The sequence below is a fragment of the Gallus gallus genome, chromosome 5 (genome assembly GCF_016699485.2).
Source record: "Gallus gallus isolate bGalGal1 chromosome 5, bGalGal1.mat.broiler.GRCg7b, whole genome shotgun sequence".
Taxonomy (NCBI): Eukaryota; Metazoa; Chordata; class Aves; order Galliformes; family Phasianidae; genus Gallus; species Gallus gallus.
In genome coordinates, this window is record NC_052536.1 from 2,780,132 (window position 1) to 2,807,983 (window position 27,852).

General features: G+C 40.3%; 1 long non-coding RNA gene across 1 annotated transcript in view; it reads right to left on the reverse strand.

The window, feature by feature from the left end:
* Positions 1–27,627, reverse strand: part of LOC121110891 — a 125,495-nt gene extending 97,868 nt beyond the window's left edge. Inside the window, exon 1 of the long non-coding RNA XR_005860190.2 lies at positions 27,571–27,627. This is a non-coding gene — a long non-coding RNA (uncharacterized LOC121110891). The remainder of the gene's footprint in view (positions 1–27,570) is intronic.
* Positions 27,628–27,852: the final 225 nt, after the last annotated feature.

Genomic DNA, 27,852 nt, shown 5'->3' on the forward strand with positions numbered 1-27,852 from the left:
TTAACTAAAGGGTGGTAGTGGATTTTTGGAGGTTAGATATTAGTGAGATATTAAGATGATGTATTTTCAGAACTAGAAATTAAAAACCACAAAAATGTAGAACCATTACTTCTGCATATCTCAAATACCTGGATGTTTGTTTTCAGAAAGGCGTAACACAATTAGCATTGGTTTCTGAACTCTATTCTGTTCTGTGTGTTAAGCATGTGACTAAATATGCCTGTGAGATCATTTCACCGCACCTCACACTTCTCTCCAGCCAGTAAAGGTGCCCATTAGCTTACTGTAAGATCACTGAAAGATCATATTAGGATAATAATCTCTGCTTACCCAACTCCTTTATTTAGACTTTCTTTACACTATGCATTTTGGGAAGCAGAACGTATTTATATATTCATTCAGTATCTGACTGAATGCAGAGCTCTCTCTGAGATCCATTGGCACTACTTAACTACAAATTTTAAGTAAAAACCTTTGAATGGAACTCTCAGCAAGGATTGCTGATTACTGAGAGAAGACTTCAGTGATTGTGGATTATTTACTTATTTTGCTACTGATATTGAATGAAACTGCAAAAGAACACTGAAGTTCAAAAAGCTGAAAAAGAGGTAACACAAGAGTGTTACACGCACTCCTGGGTTCCTTAGGACCAGCAAAGAAATGCAAGACCAATCTGGAGTGACAAACTGATTGACTAGCTTTCATAAAGAAAATAACTGAGGCACAAGAAGCGCAAAGAGGAGCATGCTGTTCTGAAGTCACTTCGCAAACTGAGCAGTCACTACAGCTGACCTCCCCAGAGTGTGTTCTCCGTTCTCCATTCGCAGCTAAGATTAAACCAGGCTCGCATTTCCACAGCTGAGCAGGTTGCTGTGTTTAAATGAAGTTCATTAATTTCAGAAGTCAGAATCAGGACTCCAGGCTGCAGAAGACTCTGCAGAAGATCCTGTTTGAATTTCCAAATTTTGTGAGAAAACAAAGAAATTTATAATTAACTTTTCCTGTAATGAAATGTGTTGTTAGAGAAAGTATCTCTTAAAGGGTAGCCTAATGTTCCAAAATTTATTTCCTTTTGTGAATGAGAGCAGTGGTTCTTTTAAAATGTTACATTCTCTCCAACAGCACATCTCTTGTGTGAAAATTAATGTGCCCTGCTTGATAACCTCTGCAATAATACTGATGATACTCAAAATTGCTGCTTCTGTTTGACACTGTTAGCTTTTAAAGTTATAAAATGCCCATCCACAATTGCTTTTTATTGATTCAGGATTTTAATTACATTTTACATAACAAAATTATTTTGCAAATTATTAGCTAGTTACCAAACAGTTTAGCTAATTACAAGATTAAAAAAAAAATTCTATGAAGTGAGATAGGAAAAAAATGAAAGAAGTTCAGAAGTGTAGTTTTCTGTTAGCTGCCAGAACTCTTTAAGTTATGTGGGAATGCTGATCAAGTATAACAGGCTCATCAAACTGCAAAGCATCAAATATTTAAAATAAACACAGAAATGTCTTTTTATCACTCTTTTTTGATTAAAGACAATATTTTGGATAAAAAAGTAAAGACAGCCTTAACACATTTTCAGAAGAAATTAAAGAAATATGTTCATAGAATCACAGAATCATAGAATGGCCTGTGTTGAAAAGGACCACAACGATCATCTAGTTTCAACCTCCCTGCTATGTGCAGGGTCACCAGACACCAGACCAGGTGGCCCAGAGCCACATCCAGCCTGGTCTTGAATGTCTCCAGTGACAGGGCATCCACAACCTCTTTGGGAAGCCTGTTCCAGTGTGTCATCACCCCCTGTCAGAAAAACTTCTTCCTAATATCTAACCTAAACCTCCCATCTCAGTTTAAGACCATTCCCGCTTGTCCTATCACTATCTCGTAAACAGCCATTCCCCTTCCTGTTTATATGCTCCCTTAAAGTACTGGAAGTCCAGAATGATGTCTCACTGGAGCCTTCGCTTCTCCAAGCTAAACAAGCCGGTTCCTTCAACCTTTACTCATGGGAAAGGTTGCTCCAGCAATAGGTGCTCCAGCCCTCTGATCATCTTAGGGGCCCTCCTCTAGACCCGCTCCAAGAGCTCCATGTCCTTCCTGTACTGGGGGCCCCAGGCCGGGACGCAGTACTCCAGACGGGGCCTCACAAGAGCTGAGTAGAGGGGCATAATCACCTGCCTCTCCCTGCTGGCCACTCCTCTTTTAATGCAGCCCAGATCATAGTTGGCCTTCCAGGCTGCAAGTGCACCCTGCTGGCTCATGTCCGGCTTTTCGTCCACCAGGACCGCCAAGTCCTTCTCCACAGGGCTGCTCTCAAGGAGATCGTCCCCTAGTTTTTATAAATACCTGGAATTGCCCTGACCCAAGTGCAGCACCCTGCACTTGGCCTTATTGAACCTCATTAGGTTTTCATGGGCCCACTTCTCCAGCCTGTCCAGGTCCCTCTGGATGGTTTCCCTTCCTTCCAATGTACTGACTACACCACTCAGCTTAGTATCGGCTGCAAACTTGCTGAGGATGCACTTGGTGCCATCATCTATGTCATTGATAAAGATACTGAAGAGCACCTGTCCCAAGACTGACCCCTGAGAGACACTGCTTGTGACCAGCCTCCACCCTGAAACAGAACCACTGATCACAACCCTTTGGCTGTGTCCAGCCTGCCAGTTCCTAATCCATTGAACAGTCCATCCTTCAAATCCACACCTCTCCAATTTAGAGAGAAGGATGTGGTGAGGGACCATGTCAAAGGCCTTGCAGAAGTCCAGGTAGATGACATCCATCACCCCTCCCCTGTCCACCAAAGACATCACTCCATCATAGAAGGCCACCAGATTGGTCAGGCACAATCTGCCCTTGGTGAAGCCATGCTGGTTGTCTCAAATCACCTATTTGTCTCATATGTGCCTTAACATAGCTTCTAGGAGGATCTGCTCCATGATCTTCCCAGACACAGAGGTGAGGTTCACTGGCCTGTAGTTCCCTGGGTCTTTCTTTCTCCCTTTCTTAAAAATAGGAGTAATGTTTCCCTTTTTCCAGTCACCAGGGACTTCACCAGACAGCCATGATTTTTCAAATTTGATGGAGAGTGGCTCGGCAACCACATCAACCATCTCCTTCAGAACCCTAGGATGGATATCATCTGGCCCCATGGACTTATACACATTCAATGTCATGAGGAGGAGTCGGACTTGTTCCACAGTTACAGTGGGACAGAAACCACTCCCTACACCCTCACCGAGAGGCTCAAGGTCCTGGCAGACATGGGAAGCCTGACCACCAGTGAAGACTGAAGCAAAGCACTCACTGAGTACCTCAGCTTTTTCTATGTCTGAGGAAGCCAGCTCCGCATTACCTTTCATCAGAAGGGCAACACTCTCCTTGGCCTGTCTCTTCCTGCCTATGAACCTGTAGAACCCCTTCCTGTTATCTTTCACATCCCTTGCCAAGTTCAGCTCCATCTGTGCCTTGGCTTTCATCATCCCATCTCTACACACACAGACAACAGCCCTATATTCCTCCCAGGACACACAACCCTGCTCCCACTTTCTGTACATTTCCCTCTTTTCTCTCAATTTAAGCTGCACGTCCTTGCACAGCCATGATGGTCACCTGCCTCTCCTGCTTGACTTTGTCTGCTGGGGGATGGAGAGCCGTTGCGCTCTCAGAAGGGTGTCCTTAAAGAGCTGCCAGCTTTGTTCTGTGCCCATGCCCTTAAGGACAGTTTCCCAGGGGATCCCACTCAGCAGTTCCTTGAGTAGCTGTTAGCAGCCTCATCTTGATTTCGTTTCTGATACTGCTTCTCAGTAGCAAAAAGAAAAAAAAAAATTACTCATGTGAGAACATTAATAGCTAGAAGGTGTTGGGCAGAAGGGCAGCTCTCTCTACAAATATTTGTCTAATTCCTGTGAAATAACGATGTGAAATTGTATGAAGCTAGAGTCTCTGAGTCTTCTTTTAAATTGTTAAAAGTAATTAGCACCAGAGCTTAGGCTGACAAAATCAGCCCTCATCCAGGGCTCCTGGTCTATTCCTTTCTTGGACTGTTGAAGTTTTCTAAGGTCTGCTGCCAGAGCACAGGTTTAGGTCTGAGCAGCATGGATGTACCTGGTATCTACAAAGTGTGTTTGGACTTGAACACAGGCTCAAGATGGTTCTCAAATATAAACTAAACCAGACTTCAGAGGCATAAATTAACTCTTCAACCGTATGTGGAGAAGAAGCAATCAATCTGAATGTTCAGCAGCCACTCGCAGAATCAAATATCCAGAGAGGTTTGAAGTACAACATCTGAGAACATTTTGCAAATGGGAAGAGCACAACATATATGTGGAAACACCAGTAAATCATTCCCTTTCCTTTGATTACATAAGATACTCTAGGAATGTTTCAAGTCTGATACTCACAGAAGTGTATTTGCTTTTTACAAGAACAAGACAATCTTAATGTTAAATTTGTCTGTGCTGTTCCAAACCACTTTAAAATGGTATGCTACTTTTTCATGCTTAATCCTATCTGAATTTTTTTACCCTTTGATTTATTCTAGCTAAATCAGTTCTGTGATAATACTGTATAGAGTTTTTTGTTTTTATAAAACTGTTTTTTATGTATTCATTTACTTCAAAGCTTTACAAAGTGAATTACTAAACAAATTCAATCCCTCTCTCTCTGTATCTGATCTACTTTGGAAGTGTCCATAGTATGTCATTAACTGAAGTGACCTACTTGAGAGATTATTCCTCATTAGTTGGTTATGAGGGAGAACAGCCTCCCTGCAGAATAAGAATAGTACATTCTTTTGAGGGCTTGCCTTTCTGTCTGATGATTCAGTTTGCACTGTACTCATCTATGAGACACACTGAGATTTTAAGGGGCATGCCCTATCACCCAGAGTGCCAGAGAAAATTGTTCTCAGAGCTGGCAGATCTTTAGGGAAGCTTTTCTTAGGGCACAAGAGCTCTCCATCCCCAGGTGGAGGAAGTTAGGAAAAGAAGACAAGAGACCAGCATGGCTGAACCAGAACCTGCTGGTCAAACTGGAGAGCAAGAGGAAAATGCACAGGCAGTGGACTCAGAGATGGGTTACATGGGAAGAGTATAGGGATGCTGCTAGGCTGCGTAGGGATGCCAGGAAGGTCAAGGCCAAACTCCAATTGGACTTGGCAAGGGGTGCAAAGAAGAACAAGGAAGGCTTCTATAGGCACTCCAACCAGAAAAGGAAAGCCCAGGAGGGTGTAACCTTCCTAGAGAGCAATACAGGAAGGCTAGTTACAACAGACAAGGAGAAGGCTGAGGTACTCAAATTGTTTGCTTTAGTCTTCACTAGTGACTGCTCTACACACAGCCCTTGAGCGGATGGTTCAGAAGGTGGGGACCAACATGGTTTTACCAAGGGCAGGTCCTGCCTGACCAATCTGGTGGCTTTTTATGATGGAGTAACTGTGTCAGTGGTCAAGGGAAGAGTCACTGATGTTCAGAATTTCAATAAGGCTTTTGACATGATACCTCATAACATCCTTCTCTCCAAATTGGAAAGATATGGATTTGATGGGTGGACTGTTCAATGGATGAAGAACTGGTTTTGAGATTGTACCCGGAGAGTGGTGGTCAGTGGCTCAACATCTGGATGGAGATCAGTGACAAATGGTGTTCATTAGGGATCAGTACTGGGACCAGTGCTGTTTCATCAATGACAGCAGTGGGATTGAGTGTACCTTCAGCAAGTTTGTGGATGACACCAAGCTGTGTGGTGCAGCTGACACACTCCAGGGACAGAATGCCTTTCAGAGAGACTTAGACATCTTGAAAAGTGGGCCCTAGTGAACCTCATGAGGTTCAACAAAGCCAAGAGGAAAGTCTGCACCCGGGTAGTGGCAGTCCCCACTATCAGTACCAGCTGGGGGACAAGGAGACAAAAGGATATAGCACAGACCTGCTGAAAAGGACTTGGGGGTACTGGTGGATGGCAATCTTGACTTGAAGCAGCAGTGTGCCTCTCACAGCCCAGAAAGCCAACTGTAACCTGGGCTGCATCAAAAGCAGCATGACCAGTAGGGCGAGGGAGGTGATCCTGCCCCTCTGCTCTGCACTGGTAAGACCTCACCTGGAGTACTGCATCCAGATGTGGAGACCTCAGTACAGGAGAGACATGGACCTGTTGAAACATGTCCAGAGAAGGGCCACAAAAATGATTAAAGGGATAGAATGCCTTCTTTGTGAGGACAGTCTGAGAGCTGGGGCTGTTCAGCCTGGAGAAGAGAAGGCTCCAAGGAGACCTGAGAGTGGCCTTTCAATATCTGAAGGGGGGCCACAAGAAAGGAAGGGACAGGCTCTTCAGTAGGGTCTGTGGTGATAGGACAAGGAGAAATGGTTCCAAGCTTTAAGAAGTGAGATTTAGGTTGGATATAAGAAAGAACTATTTTACAGTAAAGGTAATGAAGCACTGGAACAGCTTGCCCAGAGATCTGGCAGATACCCCATCCCTGGATACACCCAAGGTCAGTGTGGAAGGGGCTCTGAGCATCTGAGAGAGCTGTAGGTGTTCCTGTTCATTGCAGAGGAGTAGGACTAGATGACCTTTAAGGGTCCCTTTCAACTCAAACAGTCATATTATTCCATGATATTCTAAGACTGGACTTTCTTGGGATATTGTGATATATTAAATCTGATTTCTTCAGGCGTATATAATAAACAGCAGATAAGACACACATATTAGGCTCCTTCACTGCCCAGGAACACCCTCCAACTTCTCCAGGAGGTAGACTGACAAGGAATTACATGGCATTAGTCCATTTTAGAGAGAAAAAACTAGTACTCATTCAGATCACCTAATTTATGCCTGATTCCATGTGCAATGTGTGTACCAATCCTGTATCTTCAACAAACATCGTAAGATAGAGATAAGAAGGCATTCAGGCCTCTTATATTCAGATTAGACGATAAATGTAACAGAGAAACTACATCTCTTTTGAAAGATGTTTGGGGTGCACTGTATTGGCTGAGCACACCAGTAATAAAATTCGTATAGCACAGTAAGAGAACTGCATTCACAACTGTCCTTCCTTATATACCAATCACAAAGGGGAAAAAAAAAAAAAAAAAAAAAAAGAGTAAGGCTAGTACTAAAGGTCATCCAGAATGACAGCCAGGAAAATCTCTACCCCGGCATTACTGAGAAACTTAAACATACTGTTTCAAGAACGTAAGCAACCAATCTTCACAACAGACTAACCTAATATAATTGCTAACAGCCCTGCTTCCAAGAAGGACTTAACCTCTTGCAACCATGTGGCAGTATGATTGCAGAGACAAACCACAAGACATTACAAAGACAAGGTACCGTGACACAGCCCACTGAGGGATCACAGGCTACCAGACAACAAGGCCATAGGTTAACAGGCACACGCGCATCTATCAAAAAGATTCACAGAGCAATAGCCGAAGACAGGGCTCCTAAGCACAGCATGATAATTCATGGCTGGGTACAGACTTAGAGTAGCAGTTCAGAGATAACTGTGTGATGCTGCTGCCCAAAGAAAGATAATTAAAACAGGAACTCAAGCAAACTAACAAAAAACCTAGCCAACAAGTAGGCTAATAAAGGAAAAAAAAAAAAAGACAAAAAAAAGACAAAGAAAAGCAAAACACAGACACACACACACAAAAAAACAACACAACACAGAACAAACAACAAAAAACATACCGTAAAACCGTGAGCTCCATGGTTGATATACACAGGCAGGCTAAATGCTGATCGTGTGTCAGGGTCTGTTTTTATTATTACTTAGAATCATAGTATCACAGAATTGCTCAGGTTGGAAAAGACCTTCAAGATCATCAAGTCCAACCGCAACCTAACCATACTACCCTTACTCTAACAACCATCCGCTACATCATGTCCCTGAGCACCATACCCAAATGGTTTTTAAACACACCCATGGATGGTGACTCAACCACCTCCCTGGGGAGCCTATTCCAGTGCTTAACAACCCTTTCTGAAAATAAGTTTTTCCTGACATCCAAACTAAACCTCCCCTGGTGCAACTTGAGGCCATTTCCCCTTGTCCTGTCACCTGTCACCAGTGAGAAGAGACCAAACCCACTCTTGCCGCAATCACCTTTCAGGTATTTGACTCTTCAATAACGTCTCCCCGCAGCCTTCTCTTCCCCAGACTAAACAGCCCCAGTTCCTTTAGTCACTCGTCATAGGGCATATTCTCCAAGCCCTTCACAAGCCTTATTACCTTTCTTTGGACCTGCTCCTCAATGTCCTTTCTATACTGAAGTGCCCAAAACTGAACACAGTACTCGAGGTGGGGCCTCACCGGTGCCAAGTACAGGGGCAGGATTACTTCCCTAGTCCTGCTCACCACACCATTCCTAATACAAGCCAGGATGCCATTGGCCTTCTTGGCCACCTGGGCACACTGCTGGCTCATATTCAGCTAACTGTCCATCAGTACACCAAGGTCCCTTTCTGTCAGGCAGCTTTCTAGCCACTTCTCTCCAAGCCTGTAGGGTTGCCGGGGGTTGCTGTGAACAAAGTGCAGGACCTGACACTTGGCCCTATTGAAACTCATACAGTTTACCTTGGCCCAACAAACTAATTTACTAAAAAAGATATCAGAATGCAAGATAACACATTATAATACAATGTAATACAATATAATTAGAATTGAAACTAATAAATCAAATTAAATGACAGAGAGTGTCCAGAAGCCAAAGGCCTTACTTTAATGCTGTGATGAGATGGCACCTGTAGCAGAGACGAGCCAGATGATCGGAAAAGAGGTGACCTACAAAGGTCTTTTATCTCCTCCCTCTGAGTGGAAATGATAACAGAACAGCGAACCGTCCTCTGGAGGATGTAGTAGTTCTTCTCTTCCGGGACAGGTACCCAGACCTGGAGCATTAACTCTTTAACTCCCAGTGCACTACATGATGCTATGGTGTGGAATACTGATAACCAAACATCATAAAACAAGCTTTAAACTAGATTGGATTGGCAGTTTTCTAAATGGCAGTGAAAGGCTGAGGAACACTGTCACTTTAGGAAACAGCAGGGGAAAACCTCAGATTTGTCTCAGAGAAACTTGTGAGGCTCCTTGAAGAACATAACACTGATGATAGCCTGGCTGAAGTGCCTCTACACCAGTGCATGCAGCATGGAAAATAAGCAGGACGAGCTGGAAGCTATGGTCCATTTAGAAAACTGTGACCTAATTGCAATCGCAGAAATGTGGTGGGATGAATCACAAAACTGGAGCATGATGATCAAGGGCTACAAGCTTTATGGAAGAGACAGGTAAGAAAGGAGTGGCAAATGAATTGCTCTCTATGTCAAGAAATGGATAGATTATGAAGAGCTGCCCCTGAGAAACAGCCATCATCAGGCTGAGAGCTTGCGACATAAGATGAGAGACTGAACCAGTAAGGGACATCTGCTGGTTGGGGTCTACTACAGACCTCCTGATCAGGAGGAGTCTGTAGATGAGGTCATCTTGTTTCAGCTGCAGAAGACGATCTGCCACAAAAATGATCAAAGGACTGGAGCACCTCTATTATAAAGAAAGGAAGAAAGGCTGAAGGAGCAGATTTAGCTTGGAGAAGAGGAGGCTCCAAGGAGATCTTATTGTGGTCTTCCAGTACCTGAGGGAAGCTTACAAGCAGGAAGGAGACAGACTTTTTACACGCTCTAATAGCTACAGGATAAGGGGGAATGGCTTTTAACTAAAAGTGGAGGGATTTAGGTTAGATATTAGGAAGAAATTATTTTCTCAAGAGGGTGGTGAAGCACTGGAACATGTTGTCCAGAGAAGCTGTGGGTGCCCCATCCCTGGAAGTGTTCAAGGCTGGGTTGGATGAGACCCTGGGCAACCTGATCTGGTTCCTGATATAGTGGTTGGCCAAAAATGGAGTTGAAACTAGAGAATCTTTAAGAACCCTCAAACCCAGGCCATACTATGATTCTAAGATAAATTTATCCCAGTGAAAGTGAAACAGAATAGATGTCCTCATCCCATACTTCCATCCCACACTTCACAGAATCACAGAATTGCTCAGGTTGGAAAAGACCTTCAAGATCATCAAGTCCAACCGCAACCTAACCATACTACCCTTACTCTAACAACCATCCGCTACATCATGTCCCTGAGCACCATACCCAAATGGTTTTTAAACACACCCATGGATGGTGACTCAACCACCTCCCTGGGGAGCCTATTCCAGTGCTTAACAACCCTTTCTGAAAATAAGTTTTTCCTGACATCCAAACTAAACCTCCCCTGGTGCAACTTGAGGCCATTTCCCCTTGTCCTGTCACCTGTCACCAGTGAGAAGAGACCAAACCCACTCTTGCCGCAATCACCTTTCAGGTATTTGACTCTTCAATAACGTCTCCCCGCAGCCTTCTCTTCCCCAGACTAAACAGCCCCAGTTCCTTTAGTCCCTTCGCTAGGTGGGAATATCCACCCTGCATGTGCAGCGTGTGCGCAGCACTGATTAAACATACCTGCTTTATAACTACTCCGTGGTTATAGTTTGATTTCTGCATGTCGATAGGGCATATTCTCCAAGCCCTTCACAAGCCTTGTTACCCTTCTTTGGACCTGCTCCTCAATGTCCTTTCTGTACTGAAGTGCCCAAAACTGAACACAGTACTCGAGGTGGGGCCTCACCGGTGCCAAGTACAGGGGCAGGATTACTTCCCTAGTCCTGCTCACCACACCATTCCTAATACAAGCCAGGATGCTATTGGCCTTCTTGGCCACCTGGGCACACTGCTGGCTCATGTTCAGTCTAGCGTCAATCAACACCCCCAGGTCCATTTCCTCTGCACAGTCTTCCAGCCACTCTGCCCCAAGCCTGTAGCGTTGCCTGGGGTTGCTGTGACAAAAATGCAGGACCTGACACTTGGCCCTATTGAAACTCATACAGTTTACCTTGGCCCATCCATCCAGTCTATCCAGGTCCCTCTGTAGTGCCTTTCTCCCCTCTGGCAGAACAACACTCCCTCCCAGCCTGGTGTCATCTACAAACTTACTGAGGGTTCACTCAGTCCCTTCATCAGGATTGTTAATAAGGATGTTAAATAGAAGTGGCCCCAGTACTCTGCCCAGGGGGACACCACTCATGACCAGCCGTCAACTGGATTTAACTCCATTGGCTCTCTGGGCCCGGCCATTCAGTCAGTGTTTCACCCAGCAGAGCGTATGCCCATCCAAACTGTGGGCAGCCAGTTTCTCCACAAGAATGCTGTGGGAGACAGTGTCAAAGGCTTTACTGAAGTCCAGGTAGACCACGTCAACAGCCTTACCTTCATCCACTAAGCGAGTCACCTTGTCTAGAATGAAATCAGGTTTGTCAAACAGGACCTATGATTCGTAAACCCATGCTGACTAGGCCTGATCCCCTGGTTGACCTTTAATTGGTCCGTGATGGCTCCTGAGGTTATCCATCCTATTACCTTTCCTGGCTTACTCTGCTTTAAAGTACTCTGGCTCATAGACAGAAGGGGTGTGCCAGGTCTGGATGACAATGGTGTTAGCACTGCATGGTAATGTAGATGCATCCAGAAGAGAAAAATGAGAAAACTCCTAAAGGAGAAGCAGTTGTAGTGCTGAGAAAATCCTTCAGCAAATTTGAGAATACACATGGACATCTGCTCAGAGTCAGCATACTGCAAGGATAATGAAGCCAGAGAGGACGCAGTGGTCCAGCTGGAAACTACACCTTTGTAATTCATTGCTGCAGAATTCTCTGGTTAAGGCAATCAAGTAAATATTAAAATCAAGAAAGCAAAAATGTACTTAACAGGGAAAAAAAAGAGGTCACAACCGGAGTGAAAGTTGGAAGGGAATATGGAAGGAGTAGCACGGTAACAATGAGTTTGGAATAGGGACCATGAAGTCCATCTGCTCACATTAAGCTTGAGAGCTAGCTGCTGTTGAAGTTACATCATTAGCTAGTTCAGTTTTAGATACGTGTGGTCCTCTCAGGTGGATCTAATGTGAAATGCATAAAGCATATGAACAGAAACGCTGTGTTCCCTACAGGTCACAATGTCAAATCTTCTCCAGTTCCAGCCTTTAATCTACAGTATTTATTCCAGGTGGTGGCAAGGCATAGATCCAAGATACAGTATGGTTTGTCCCAGATGCTGGCACTCGTATGCAAGTCTAATTTTGGCAAGAAGGGGAAACAGCAGGGAATGAGATGCTGTGGCAGACATTCTGGTGTTGGTTTGGTGTAAACATGACAGAGCATGGCAGCATTGCATGCATGTGTCAGGCTGTATTCTTCTTGGTTATTCTATGTTCTTTAAAGCAGAACAAGTCTCCAGCTGTTGTTGCTGTGAAGTAAACTTTAAACAATCAAATCAGCATGACCGATACAGAAATATGCAGAAATGCTTGAATTTGCATAGTCAAATAATTTCTTCCTACTCTACACATCATACACTAAAGCATGTGTTAATTCAGATGGGCAGTGATTTAGATGACAGCAATGGTACTATAACTACAAGTCTTTCTAATTTTGTCATCCATCCAGTACAGTATTAAGTCAAGATATAACTTGGACATTCATACAACAAAATTGAGATAAGTGGTTCCATAAATTCCCAATTGCTGGCCTATAAAAGCAAAACAAAACAAAACAAAACAAAACAACAAACATGAAACGAAGCTCAAGTACTACTGATGTTTGAATTAGCAGCATCCTGCAAAAGCAGCTACAGATTACAAGCTGACGTGAGCAAATTCAATTGCTAAGAACAAATCATATGCTGTTTTATTATTTGGCTATTCTCTCTCGAACAGCCTAGTTTGAATAGAGCAACTTCAATGCAGCAACTGCTGACATGAAGCCAAACAGTACTCCACTGCTTACCAAAAGCAACTTTGTCCAATCTCAGTGGTAGATATAGCCTGTAACTCTAACAGAATTATATGAAGACTGATTCTTTAGAAAACACTGTGGAAGAGAATTAGGGTGCTTCTCAGATTATACTTCTAAAATCCCACTTTTAAGATTCAGCTTCTAAGATTCCCAGTCAGAAGAGTGGGCTCTTACAGACATGCTGAAAGGACTTATCCTGGGACACAGACACATTTTTCATATTACTGAATATGCCTTGCATATTATTTAACAGTCTGACAGGGGAGAGAGCAAGGGATCCAAAAACAAGAGACAATATAGAGTATACTGTAGTTTTATTTAGCTTACTGCTCATGGATTAATTACCTGAGGTGAAAAAAAGCTTTTTAATCAGAGATTATACAATTGATTCCATTTCCAGTTGCCTCAGAAGAGCCTCAAATGAAGTCAGCAGTATGAGTCTGTATTTATCGTGCTCCCATTTACAGCAGAAACTTGTATTATTGGTATTATTACTGGGGAAACTGACTGCTTGAAAATTAGTGAGATTTAGGATGAATATACACTGCTGTGGACAACACAGGAACAACAGTATTTAATACTAGAATAGTTTGCATACTAGATATAGGTTAATAACATTCCTTGAAAAAAAAAAAAGCCTACTGAATTCAATCACTTGTTCGGAAATTACTGAGAATATATGAACTGTTTAGCTAAGAGTTCTAGATGAGTAATTGTACAAACAAAGACACATAGCTTTACAAAAGACTGTAAGAAAATACACCAGTACCAAAAATTGCCATGAGATTTATCTGCAGAAAATATTACTGTTGGATTCTTAAAATATTTTAGTTAATGACTTTAGGAAATGCATTGAATACTTACTAATGATTGGAAAGTGTGTCACAGTTGAATACATTTTCTGCAATAAGGCATTATTTATCCATAATACTGGATATTTTTAATAGGTCTCTGCACATCTAGCTATTTTGCTCTAAAGACTTTTGCTTTAAGTGACCCCCAGAATCCTTTAAGGTAGTTTTGCCTGCAGAAAATTTGCTAATGGTGTTCCTACCTCATAGGAACAATTTCAAATGAGGTGTTGGTGGCAGGTTAAGAGAAGTATACATTCTTTTCATAACCTCCTCTGCTTTTTCATTGCTGTTGACTGCTCTCTGAAAGGCACAATATTCCTTGTATACAATGGGCTGGAATGTGTGACCCCAAATATATGACCTGAACGGTCTTTCTTATTAAAGGTAATGAAAACACATCTGCTGAACTAGTGAGAGAGTCATAAAAATCAGAAGCTTAAAGACAGTGTTCTAATAGTAAACAAGTAAACAACAAAAAATGATGGGTATTTTAAATCCTAGCTTGAAAGTACGTGAAGATAAACATGATTTTCAATGTTGGCTTATCCAAACTGTCAGTTTCAGATATTAGTTTCTATTAAGAAGTATTATGAGAGCAAGGATATTTGAAGGAGACCAAGGGAAGGAGGAATCCTGTGTATTTGGCTACTAGCTTTTGAAAGCTAATATTTGTAGCTGAATTAGTCATTCAATAAACTTGTTTGTTTTATACATAGAAACTATAAGCACAGAATAAAATTAGGTTTTGAAACTCTGCTTGTCTTTTTAATAATCTGTATTAGTTGTTTTTCTAACAATGTATTAAAAATGATTCTACAAGGCATGGAGTTCCACTAAGATGTTTAGCATTTCTTTATAAGCAAGAAACATAAAAGTCCTGTATAGTTTCAGCCTCAACACGCTTTAAGGAAAGCAACAGGAAATAAAGTTCATGCCCATATGCTGGTATATGTGTATGTCTTCATGTGTATATGTAAACACACACCAGCAGAAACTTGAGTTTATTACATTTGCTGCTGCACCAGTAAATTATTTGTACTGGTGAAAATAACTGAAGATTTTGGCCTTTAGTGTCAAGCAAAGGGGAGACAAATTAATTGCCAACCCAGGTAATTGATTAATTACCATTCTCCACACACTGTTCTGTGCTTTCCACAGTTGTCACATTGACATCAGCCATTCGAAAAGGGAGTACGTACATGTTGCATGAGGGAGAAATATGAAGAACACTCCACAGAAGACATGTTATGAGCTGATGGCCTGCAGTGTACACAAAAGTAATGGACACCTCCTACGTGATTTTTTTTTCAAGTAAACCTGTAAAAAATTGTTCTAGACACACCTTCTAGGAATCAGTTCTCCAACATGAGAAAAACCAGGACTTCACTTTTTTTTAACGTTTTCTGTACTGAGAGTCATGTCTTGAGCTATAATTTTTTACATTGATGAGGTCAAACTTATTTTAAAAACTTGAACATGGCCTCTGGGTGTGGTGGTTTTAAGCCCAAGACCATGTCTGTAACAGATGCCAGAACAGGACACTAGGGAAGGATTTCAGAACAAGGTGATCAGAACGTATTACTTTCCAAGTACTTTTACTATTAACAGACCAAGAGATCATTTCTACATATGTAAAAATCCTCCTCTCTGAACCTCTCCAATTTCCTCCTAATCCCCTATGAAGATTTAGCATCCCCAAACTTATGAACCTGCCAGCTACACCCTTCTGGCAGCCTATAAAAAGACATGAAAGAACTCAAGCCAACACCATGGTGGAAAACAGCAGCTCTTCAACTGCTGAAACAAGAACATGAGGAGGTTGTTTTAAGTAGATTTATATCACTTGCAATTGCAAAGCAATCAAGGGTTCTTATCAACAACAAAAAACTTCATGCTCTTCAAATAATGATTAACAGACTCAGCTTTAGCAGTCTAAAAGTTCTCTGTCTAACCTTAATTACTTCATTACGCTATCCCAATTGCCAATATATATAGGATGACAATTTATTTCAGAAGACAACTCAAATCCATCCTATGATGTGTGGGGGTAACAGAAGGATATCTACAGATCAACTCTTAATATTTGCCTCATTTAAAGTTTTTATTCCTGATTACCTAAAATAATTTTTTATATAACTAAACATCAAAATAGATCCCTACTAAAATATTCTTTAAAATACTGCTGTCGGCGTCTCCAAAAAGCTATAGAAAAAACCACCACAGGGGCAAAGTGAAGCTCAGCCAAAAGCATAATTAGCATTCATTTTGTTACTAAAAGAAATGTTTGGCATCAGAGTTTTTCTTTATAAGAAAGACTGCTCTTGGTTACTAAAGGAGAGATTATCATTAGAAGCGCAGTGCTGAGTAATGTTTATGATTCCTTCACACTTAAATGAATTTCCTGGAGTAAAGCTATAGAGCACTTGTCTTTACAGAAATATGATATAATCTTTCGCTATTTAATTGAGAACCTGAACTTGGTGGAATGTTCAGGATGTTCAGGTTCAGCTGCAGCTTATCTGGATTGTAGAATCTCCATATTTATGTGCTGCACTGGATTTTCTTAAATAGGCTTTTATTTTTTAATTAAAATCTCTTCATTTTTCTTGACAAATATTTGCAACTCTTATTACAGTAATTTTGCAACAGGCCACATTACAGTTGAACGTAAATCCTTACACAAAATCAGAACCCTAGTGTTTCATAGTAGAAAAATTATTTCATTTTAGTTGGCAGTTAGGTTAATACACTATAATTCTCAGCACTTTGTTGTTGTTTTTCATGTTTCAGAACTACAGCAAGAAAAGAAAATATCTGACAAGAAATATTTTCTTCAATATATAGAGTCATCAGGCAGTGAAAAATGTGTCAGTGTGAAACACATGAATCACCTCAACGTGTGGGAAACTCAAGGGCCTTTTGCTTTGTCATTATTCTTATGCAAAATTCAGCAAAGAGATTTCCAGATGAACATGTATCTGAAATTCTTTTATGCTCTCTGTCCAATCAGATGTTTCTGTTTCCAGCAACACACTCACTGCCATGTATTTCTTGAATAATTTGTTGCTTAACACTAAGAACATGTGCCCTGGGCAAAAATGGCCTCAGGCTCTCCTCTTTCTGCAGAGCAGGTCCCTGGCAGCTGTTCCTCAGGTGCCAAATTGGAGAAAAACAACTGGTCCTTCAGTCAAGTCCAGTCCTATGCCCTATTCTGGTCTGATGACTGAGATACCTCTCCTTGGCCATTCTCCCACAAGGGAGCAGCAGAAATGCAGATGTAGGAAAGATGACCTAGGAGCATCACTGCTCCTTCCGGGTCAGGAAGGTTGGGTAAGAGTAGATGGCCCTTGTGTGACCACAGCTGGCTCTTCTCTCCTCCAACTCAGTCAGTAGCATGCATCAAATTCTGTACTAGGATCTCATGAGGGTCTCTTGCAGGATTTACTGTTTGACAGGATTCTTTTTTGGTTGTTTGTTTTTTTTTCCAGGAAAGTGGTAGAAAGATATTTTATTCATTTATATCAACCTAACCAAGCTCTGATCTTTATCAGTCATTCAAGGCTTTTGTTTTGGCTGCACATTCAGCAACCACACCGGATCAGATTCCTCTTTCTCCCTCATCTTTTAACAACTTGGATTCCTTAGTTCCAGACTAAGTTCCCCAAAAAAGCTCACTAACTTCTTTCCCTTTTTGGATCCAAAATGGAGCTGCAGTGAGAACCACCTCTTCCATCCATCTTTTTCCATACTGGGGCTTTTTTCTTTTGTAATTAATGAGAAGTATTATCTGAGGATAGATTTCTTTGCCTCTTTGCCCTGGAAATCTTTCAATTTTTAAAATGAAGTCAGATGTCTACCTCACCAGAATCAATATATTCTGAATTATTGAGAGAGATTTTAACAAAACAAAAAGTCATTTCAAGGAACAGAAGAGCCATGAAATATATTAGTATACTTTTGGTCTTAGATTTATATACAAAGAAAAGCTGAAAAACAAGAATAACTTCAAAACAGTGCTTGGCTTTAAAATTAGCAATGCCTATTTTATTTTCATATTCTACTGCACACCAGATCTGAAAACTTTAGCTTATAGGAACATGAGGAATATTCCCATATTTCCATATATACTCATTGGGGATATATTATTTGGATATGTGATAATAAAAATGACTTTGTAATTATCATGACTTGGATAATGCACTAATATTTGGAAAAATAAAGATGTAATGATCCTAGTTATATATCATATAAGACATATCGTCATCCAAGCAGGTACTGAGCAAGCATTGTTTTCTACAATTCCATCAAGCAGATGCCAGTGTGAGCCTAATGTTTTTATGAATAATTTGAATGTTAATTGCTTTTGTAATCTTAGAATATATATTGCAGAACAACTCTTGCAGAAATCAAACATATGCACAGGAACTCTTCAAAAGTAATGTATGTTTATAGCACAAAATAAATGTAGTTGAATCGTAAATGCTGCTCAAAGATATGTGAAGTCACTTAAAAAGAATTAGTTTATCTCTTATCTTCTGGAAATGGCTTATTTTTAGTTAAAAAAAAACTAGATTTTTACACTTCTAACACTAATTAGAAGTAATCTTACTTCTAATAACCAGTGGCACTTCTTCTTAACCTTACAAAAATCTAGAAATCTATAAATCATTTTTTTCTCTTACTTATCACACCCAGAGATTCACTATATTGCATCTGTACTTTCAGGCACTAGATGAATGCAACATTTGAGCAATGTCTATCACATTTGTAAAGGTGGAGCAGGAGGGATTCTCCTCAAATAGAAAAAAACAGAGTCATTTGAAATTTAAAAACTGTTGAAATGTTTTAAGAGGCTTAGAAATTTACTAAAGGGGATGTGATTAGTATCTGATTTAGTAGCAACTCACATGCACCTCTGCAACAATAGTGATCCCAGTCCTGTAAAAAGCATGCAGTTATATGGCTTCTGCCTCAAATTTAATAATTCTTTTTGTTAATGAGAACTCCACACTGTTACCTCAGGGAATCATAAAAGTCAACAATAAATGATATGTTTTATCTGAAATTCTGAAAGTACCAATCAGAACTAAACTGTAATCATGACTTGTTATTAGATCAGTGTATTTCTGACTGATGCTTAGCTGTAGGAGGATTTATCACGAGTTCAGTTCTGTCTAATGCTTTCCCACATGGATTGCTTCCTGCAGAGCTAATTGGATATCAATAGAAGTTTTCGAAAATTCAGCCACTGAAGTGGCAGATGTATTTTATCCTAAAAAAACCAACCGAACAAAATAACAACAACAAAAAAAAAACAACAATAACAAAAACAAAAACAAACAACAAACAAACAAACAAACAAAAAACCACCAACTTCTCCAAAGGATCCTCTTTTCAGTTTCTTTCTGCCACTAATTTTTGTTTGTATTCATTTTCCTTTTTATCTCCTCTCTTTTTAACAACTCAAACTAGAGAAAGTGAGATGCCCTGGGTGAAGGGCATCCTTTTGGGGGCAACGATATACACATACTCCCACAACATGCCTGAAAAGGAATGTGGAGCTGATACTTTCTAAATTTATGGACAGTGCAAGCAGCACTCCAAAAGCTGCCACGGAAAGGCTGAACAGGATAAAGACTTGAAAATAAGTATCCTTACTGCACATGTTTGGGTGTTCTCATGTGTTTTGGTTGACTACAGTTGAAGAAATGAATGAGCAGACAGTAAGCTCAATTTTGTCTGATATTGCAATCTGTACGATCCTAATTTTTATGGGCTCTGTACATTCAAATAGACTTGAAAGGTATAGGCATTTAGATATGAGAGCCTCAATATTCCGAAGACATTTGAAATATAGCTACACTTCTGCCTGTTTTAAAGCACTGCCTACATGTTATTTGAATTTAAGCAATATTTTATCTAGCTGACGATGGAAATCAGTCAGGTTATATGTTGTCCCAACACACTGCAAGCAAGGGCCTTTAGTTAGCAGGTTTGAAAAGTTAAGTTATTTGGAATCAGAGCCTATTATTTCAGCATCCTCAAATATTGTCAGCAATGCATTGAAGCCACAAGAAAGCACCTCACCATGTAAGAGTTTACCTGGTTTCTACTGAGATTAGCTTACTACTGATGCTGTACATGGATATATTCTCACTCCATTATGAATCTTTAAATATCAAGGATTAAATTTTATCAACTAGGCTTAACAGATGGGGTATATTCACCTTCCCATAACTAACAGATCAAATACATAAACACTATACAACAAGAAGAAAAAAGTCCAAACAAAGGGAGCAGGCTGCCAAATGAGATCAGAGCACTAGTATTGGAAGGGTGATAGGAATATTGTTTTGCTTTTGTTTGTTGTTGTTTGGACAAGATGGAAGATGGGACAGACTGAGAGTTGATAGGTAAAGCATACATGTTAAGATGAGGTATTACGATTATGTGGTAATTATATAAAAAAGGGATAAAAACTCCACCTCAGGGAATGAAATGGGAAGAAAACAACTAAAGTACGAAGCAATGAAGAACCCACACAATGTGGGTAAGGATCAGGGGGAAGGCCTGTAGGGGCGACATCTTGGTGGGGATCTGTTATAGACCGCCTAATCAGGATGAAGATGTGGACGAGGCATTCAGTGAGCAGCCTGCAGAAGTCATGCGATCTCCAGCATTCATTCTCATGGGAGACTTCAACTTCCCTAATATATGTTGGAAATATAATACAGCACAGAGGAAGCAGTCCAAGAAGTTTCTAGACTGTGTGGAAGATAGCGTCCTTATGCAGCTGGTACGAGAGCCTACCAGGGGTGGTGCCCTGCTAGACCTGCTCTTCACTAAGTGAGGGACTGGTGGGAGTTGTGAAGGTTGGGGACTGTCTTGGACAGAGTAACCACTATTGTTGAGACTCTGGAAGAAAAAGAGAGTCTATGTCCTCTGGAAGAAAGGACAGGTGACTTGGGGAGATTACAGGGAAGTTGCTAAGGTATGCAGGGAGGAAGTTAGGAAGGCAAAAGCCCGACTTGAACTCAGATTGGCCACTGCAGTAAAAAGAGAATAAGAAATCTTTTTACAAATATATCAATGGTAAGAGAAGATCCAAGGAGAGTTTCCATCCTTTACTTGATGCAGCGGGGAACATGACCACTGAGGATAAGCTGAGGTCCTCCATGCATTCTTTATATCTGCCTTTAATAGTTAGATCAGTTATCTTTAGGGCACTTTACGCCCTGATCTGGAAGTCCGGAATTATATGCAGAATACACCCCCAGTGATTCAGGTGGAGACAGAGAGCTCCTCCTCCATCTGGACTGTCACAAGTCCATGGGACCGGACAGGATCCATCCCAGGGTGCTGAGGGAGTTGGCAGGGGTGATTGCCGAGCTGCTCTCTGCCATCTATCAGTGTTCCTGGTTATCTGGGGAGGTCCCAGAGGATTGGAGGTTTGACGATATGACTCCCATCTACCTCAAGAAGGGCCATAAGGAGGATTCGGGGAACTACAGGCTTGTCAGCCTGACCTCGGTATCAGGGAAAGTTATGAAGCAAATCATCTTGGGTGAGATCGTATGTCATGTGCATGGTGTCCAGGGGATCAGGCCCAACCAGCATGGGCTCATGAAAGGCAGGTCATACTTGACCAACCTCATCATCTTCTACAACTGGGTGACCAGACTGGTAGACAAGGGAAAGGCTGTTGATGTAGTTAGTCTACCTAGACTTCAGCAAAGCCTTTGACGTGGTCTCTCACAGTATTCTTCTGGGCAAACTTGCTGCCTGTGATCTGGACAGGTATACCCTTCTTTGGGTAAGGAATTGGCTAGAGGGCTGTGCCCAGCAGGTAGTAGTTAATGGCCCAGCTGGCGACCCATTACAAGTGATGTCCCCCAGGGGTCCATACTGGGGCCCATCTTGTTTAATATCTTTACTGATCACCTAGATGAGGGGATTGAGATTACTCTCAGTAAGTTTGCAGCTGGGAGGTGGTGTCGGTCTGCCTGAGGGTAGGGAGGCCCTTCAGAGGGATCTAGATAAGTTGGATTGCTGGGCTGAGGTGAATGGGATGAGGTTCAACAAGGCCAAGTGCTAGGTCCTGCACTTTGGCCACAATAACCCCATGCAGCACTATAGGCTTGGGGATCAGTGGCTGGATGACTGTGAAGAGAAAAGAGACCTGGTGGTGTTGGTTGATGCTCAGCTGAACATGAGCTGACAGTGTGCCCAGGTGGCCAAGAGGGCCAATGGCATCCTGGCCTGCATCAGAAATAGTGTGGCCAGGAGGGCAGGGAGGTAATCATCCCCCTGTACTCAGCACTGATGAGGCCACACCTTAAGTATTGTGTTCAGTTTTGGGCCCCTCACTAGAAGAAAGACACTGAGGCCCTGAAATGTGTCCAGAGAAGGGCAACAAAACCAGTGAGGGGCCTGGAGCACAAGTCTTACAAGGAGCGGCTCAGGGAGCTGGGATTGTTTAGGCTGGAGAAGAGGAGGCTCAGAGGAGACCTCATTGCACTCTACAACTTCCTGAAGGGAGGTTATGATGAGGAGGGGTTTGGCCTCTTCTCCCAGGCAACAAACAGGATCCGAAGAAATGGCTGCAAGTTGTACCAGAAGAGATTAGACATAAGGAAAAACTTGTTCTCTCAGAGAGTGGTCAGGCACTGGAATGGCCTGCCCAGGGAGGTGGTGGAGTCATCAGCCCTGGCAGTGTTCAAGAGGAATCTGGATGAGGAGCTACGTGATACGGTTTAGTGGCTTGTGGTAGCAATGGTAATGGGAGGACAGTTGGACTAGATGACCTTGTAGGTCCTTTCCAACCTTGTGATTCTATGATTCTATAAAACTGTAATTAAGCAAGACATGAAAAAATATGGAGCTAAAGCAAGACCAAGGGTATTTACTATAAACACTAGGAGTCTAAAAGCTCTAGCATCAATAAGAATCATTAAATAAGGATGATGGACTTCTTAAATATGGGAAATAAACAAACATGTCATGAGTTTGGTGGAAGAATGAAAAGGGGTAAAATATTACAATAAAAACATTTGGATAAAAGTATAACTGAAAGCCTAGACCATATTGGCACAGGAGAAAAAACCAACCAAACAAAAATTATAGTTAAAGTCAAGTAATGTAAGTAAGTAATTGTACTAAAACGGAGTACAAAACATAAGGTTTGACAATCAGGAAATTTTGTACTACTAAAATGTATAATCAGAACAGGACAGTAACAATCAAAATGCAAAGGAAAACTAGAGAGGCCCTGAAGGCAGTAAAGACATCTCCAGATAAACCAGTTAAATATCATATCAGATATTAACATGTAACATAAGTAGATTTTATTCAATTTTTTTTTTATGATTTTTTTTAATTTAATGAGTTTTATGAATTTTTTATTTAATTATTATTTAATTATTAACTAGTGAGAGGAACCCATAGAAAGAGGAATAATCCTTGTTGAATAATGCACAGCCAATGCTCAAGTACTATTGAATAGCTCTGGCTGACAACTAGTGCAAAAAAAACTTGTTCAGGATGTAGTTAACAAAAATCCACTTCGCAACATTACTTATTTTTGAATACACTGATTTTTGCAATAGAGAAACAAACTACCTTTAAAGCTAATGGACAGCTTTAATAATGCTAGCTATGTAAAAATGAGATATGTTACAGGAAAAATAAACAGTCAAAAGGGTAAAATACTTATAAGAAGTATGGAGTTAGGGTTTCACCACTTTATGTGTATAGGATTTCAGAAATGAACAAAAGTGAGAAAAAACACAAACCGGGAAAAAAAAAAAAAGATCAACTAACCACCATCAACAAAATAATGCTAAAATGAGAGATTGTCAAGAAAGTAAAAGGCTTTGAGCAGCATCTCTTGAAATGAAAACATGAAGTGATTACTTCAGTGAGAAAGTTTTCTAATGATAGAAAATGACTACAGAATCTAATCTAGAAGCTGACTGTGACAAGTCACAGCAAGGTCTCATACTAAATGGCTATTAATAAGATTAAATTGCTTGTCAGTAAATTCACAGTAGTAAATATTGGAAAAAATGTTGAAGGGTAACTGCACATACAGGATGACTGACTATTTCTTGTGTAAAAGAATTCTTGAAGATACTGTGAATGAATCTCTAGATCCATAATCTGAATGGGCAACGAGAATCAAAACAGAGAATGATATAATTTTCTCACAGGAAAGGAACAGAGACCAAAACATAATATAATGTTAAAAACTGTTTCATAAACACACATATTTCCTTTACGCTAAACATAATTCATCTACAAAAACACTCTCACTAACAAAAGGCATCACTCAGATTTTGATTCTCAGCAGAATCAGACACCTGTGCACCAAATGTATTGAGCTGTCAAAGCATTTACCATCAGCCCCTCTGTTGCACAAGCTGTGTGTCAGTTGCTTTATTTAGGATGCTAGGGAGAGACAGGTAGGTATCCTGAAAGGTAAACTAATAAGCAGAAGTTAGAATCTTAAAAACTATTAGAAATCTAACCTTGTAAAGCAATGTATTTATAGAAAGAATACAGCAGTTTGTACAAGAATTGTATTAATTATGCAGTGGTATCACAAGTGGCTATAAAATTTCACACTGATCAATATAAATAGAACTTCTGAGTTTCTGTCAATCACTTTACCCGTACAATAAAGTTTCTGCTTTGTCATTTGCTTTTATCTCACACTTCTTCCCTGTTTTTTCTTATTCAGTTTCACCAAGGCATATTACTGGAATAATTTTTTTTAAAAAGAAGCTGGAATAAAGTAGTACCAATACTCCTTAGACCAACAGCTTCTAGATCCAGAGCCTTCACCTTGACAATGAGAGCAAATCAGTACCAGAGCAAATAAAGATTCTGCAAGTTTTCAGCAAGTTGAAGTTTGATGTTACTTAGCATAAATTAGAGAAGTCCCAAAGCCACTGAATTCACTGACTCAATATATGTCCTAACACAAGCTCATCAACAGAGTATAAGATCACAACGGTATCTCTAGATCTATTCAGTAAGCGCTGTCCTTTCAGCAGTTTAATTGCAGCAAGACAAACATCTAAATAAGGAAACCAGGAGAGCATTAGCAGCAACTGAAATCCCTGCTGGCAGCTTCATTGGAAGGGCCATGATGAGCTGAGGTCCACCCAGACAGATTAAGTTATATTAGCAGAATGACAGGAGGGAAACCAGCACTGCTGACACTGGCCTCACTGATTTAAGGGATCCACAATTTCAGTCCAGTGTCTGCAGCCCCAGAATTTTTGGCCAACAGTAAATCAGTTTCACTTCCAAAATAACTTCAATCTTAGAACTGAAAAATGTACAGAGGATTCCTCAACTAGCTTTTGTTGGTTATTCTCATCTTTCCCCTCTCTTCATAGAATCACCAATGCATGGATGTTTATGCAATTAGCAAGCAGAGGCATATCACAGCACAGATTATAAAATATGCTAATACAGAAATATTAGACAAAATCACACATACTAGTTTCACGGGTTCTGCTATTTTAAAAGAAAAAAAAGTGAAATAAAAATGTAGTTGCACTACTTTTTGTCTCATACAGTGTAATACAAAGCAAAGCAAAAAATACTGGCCTACAATTATATTCTTCTTGAAACAAACTATTTTGAGTTCTTTGTCTATACTATTATTTTTCATTGGATGAGGCACTGGCGTTATCCAGAAGTTAATAGCATGAATGTGTCTGCGTGACAAAAACAAATATAGCTTAAGTCCTGTAGTGGCTTATACCAGAAGTAGTTTGCAAGAGAATGCAAGCCTGACATGCACAAATCACAAAATGGTACAGAAACGTGTTATTGTGCTCTTTTCTTAATAGAACAAAACCACTATTATCTGGTGCTCTCTCTCTCTCTCCAGATTAGATTCTGCTGAATAAATGGATGTTTCAGAAAAACAACAACCACCAACCTCCAGCAGGAGAGTCATCATCATCAATCATTTTACTTACTGGCTTGTTTGACTAGTATTGGTAATCATATTGCCAATGGTTTAAATTTATGGTTTAAATTATCCCTTGGCATGAGGCATATGCTGAGTTTATTTAAGGTATCATTACTTTGCACATTCCTTTTTCAGTGCATCTGCGTGGTTTAAATACAACACCACGAATCCGACAGATACCTGAAATCAGGGATAAAACAGTCTGTCTGTAAACTACAGCTCTGAGCCCTGTTGACAGCTGCGGACACTGATAAAGTAAGCTGATGCAGGTTTTTGTCCCTGAGAAAATGGTGCTCTCTCCACTTGTTTTCTAGACTTTGAGGACACAGTTCAAACTTCTATAAACTAAATGTTATTCTGAGTGGTGATGTGTTTAATGCTGATTTCCTTCTTTTTGTTCTTTAGGAGCTAAGGCATTTCAAATAGCTTCTATTTCTTCTTATGTTGGTGATAACCAGAGAACTTCTTCAGCAGCACTAGAACTGGATCATTATTTTAAAGGTTGTATTAAAAAATATTATGCCAGATTTTTAAAGTGAGTTTAAGTTCCACGAATCCAAAACTTAGTATACCATAATGTTTGTAGGTAACGGGATTAAAATTCTGGGAAACCCTGACTTTTATGGATTGTCTTTCAGTGCATCCCAATGTCTCCCCTTGGCAGCACAATAACAGTTACAGAACAGTTGCTCATCATGTGTCATTGTGCATTAATTTGTTGATATAATGTGCATGTACTGCTTTCATTTCTTTCTCTATAAAAGTAGTTTTCCCAATTGATTTAAGTCACATTTTCTTCAGAAAAGACTCACAAAATAACTTCAACTTATCTTATACTGGAAAGTCTCACACTAGCTTGCATTTGAATTCATATTTGTAAAAATAACAATAATAATAATAATAATATCACAGAAAATTAGGAGGAAGGTGCTCATTTGTGAGAAAAACATTAAATTCTAGAAGGCTGATTTGCTTACAGTGCCTTAGAGGGTTTGAGTGTTTCAGAAGTTATCAGCAGAGTTATATTAGAGAATAGTGGACAGTTGACCTCTTGAAAAATCTATGGCAGTTACGTTTAACACATTGCTTCTGTTTTATTATAGAACTCAACTCTCATAAGGATTCAGTATTTTCCCTTGCAAATATTTCAGTTCATAGACAGTAAGTGACCCATATATGCAAGCAGAGCAATCATGCCAGAAGACTATTACGGTAAAGCTATGGAACTTGCAAAATGAAAAGGAAATAGATATAAGAAATTACGAAAACTTTTAAAAGGCTAAAGGAGAAGAACGGGATGAATATAAAGTTTTGGAGCAAAGAAAGCAAGAACCTCTCAATGAATCCTGAAAAGTTTTTAGGTAAAAGTAAACAAGAACTGTTAAGCTCATAATTTTACTTGAAATCCATTATATCTTGCAGTCACAGTAACTCCCATTTGCCACAAAACTGACTCTAGAAAGAACCCACAAGAATAAGCTAACGTGCAGAATACAACATTTCTGGCTCATTCTCACATAGTGTTTTGCGATACAACACTGATTTTTAGATATATGGAGTAACTAATAAGGTTATGTATACTTTTTATTGTGTGCTGCTGTATAAATAAAGCAGTGTGCAGGGCCATTCCACAGCTTTTATAAATTAAAAATACCAGGACCTTAAGGTCATTTGTGGAGCTTTTAAGAAAACATCATTACTTTTCTGTTAGAAAAAAATAAATTTTGGATTTTGTCACCTAAAGTTTCTCATTAGCTCGTGATCATGCTGTAACAGAAGTGTAGAAGTTATTACGAAAAAAAAAATAATCTATCAATTCTCTCACCTTATGTGCAGTATATATGTTCTGTGTTGCCTGCTGTAGTAGGCGTATGACAGGGATACGTGATGTACGGGACAGGCTTCTCCCTAAGCACAGTGAGAGGGTGCTATTGTGTTCAGACAAACGGTCCTTGCTGTCAAGTAAACAAGATAAGAACGCAAAGGAATGAGGAGACAGTAGGAGCCAATAAGGAAAAGGGTTAATATCCAGTGCGAACAAATCAGAGTAAGACACGATGGTACGATTGTTTAAGTAAAAGTATATAAGCTGTGCATGGTAGTGAAT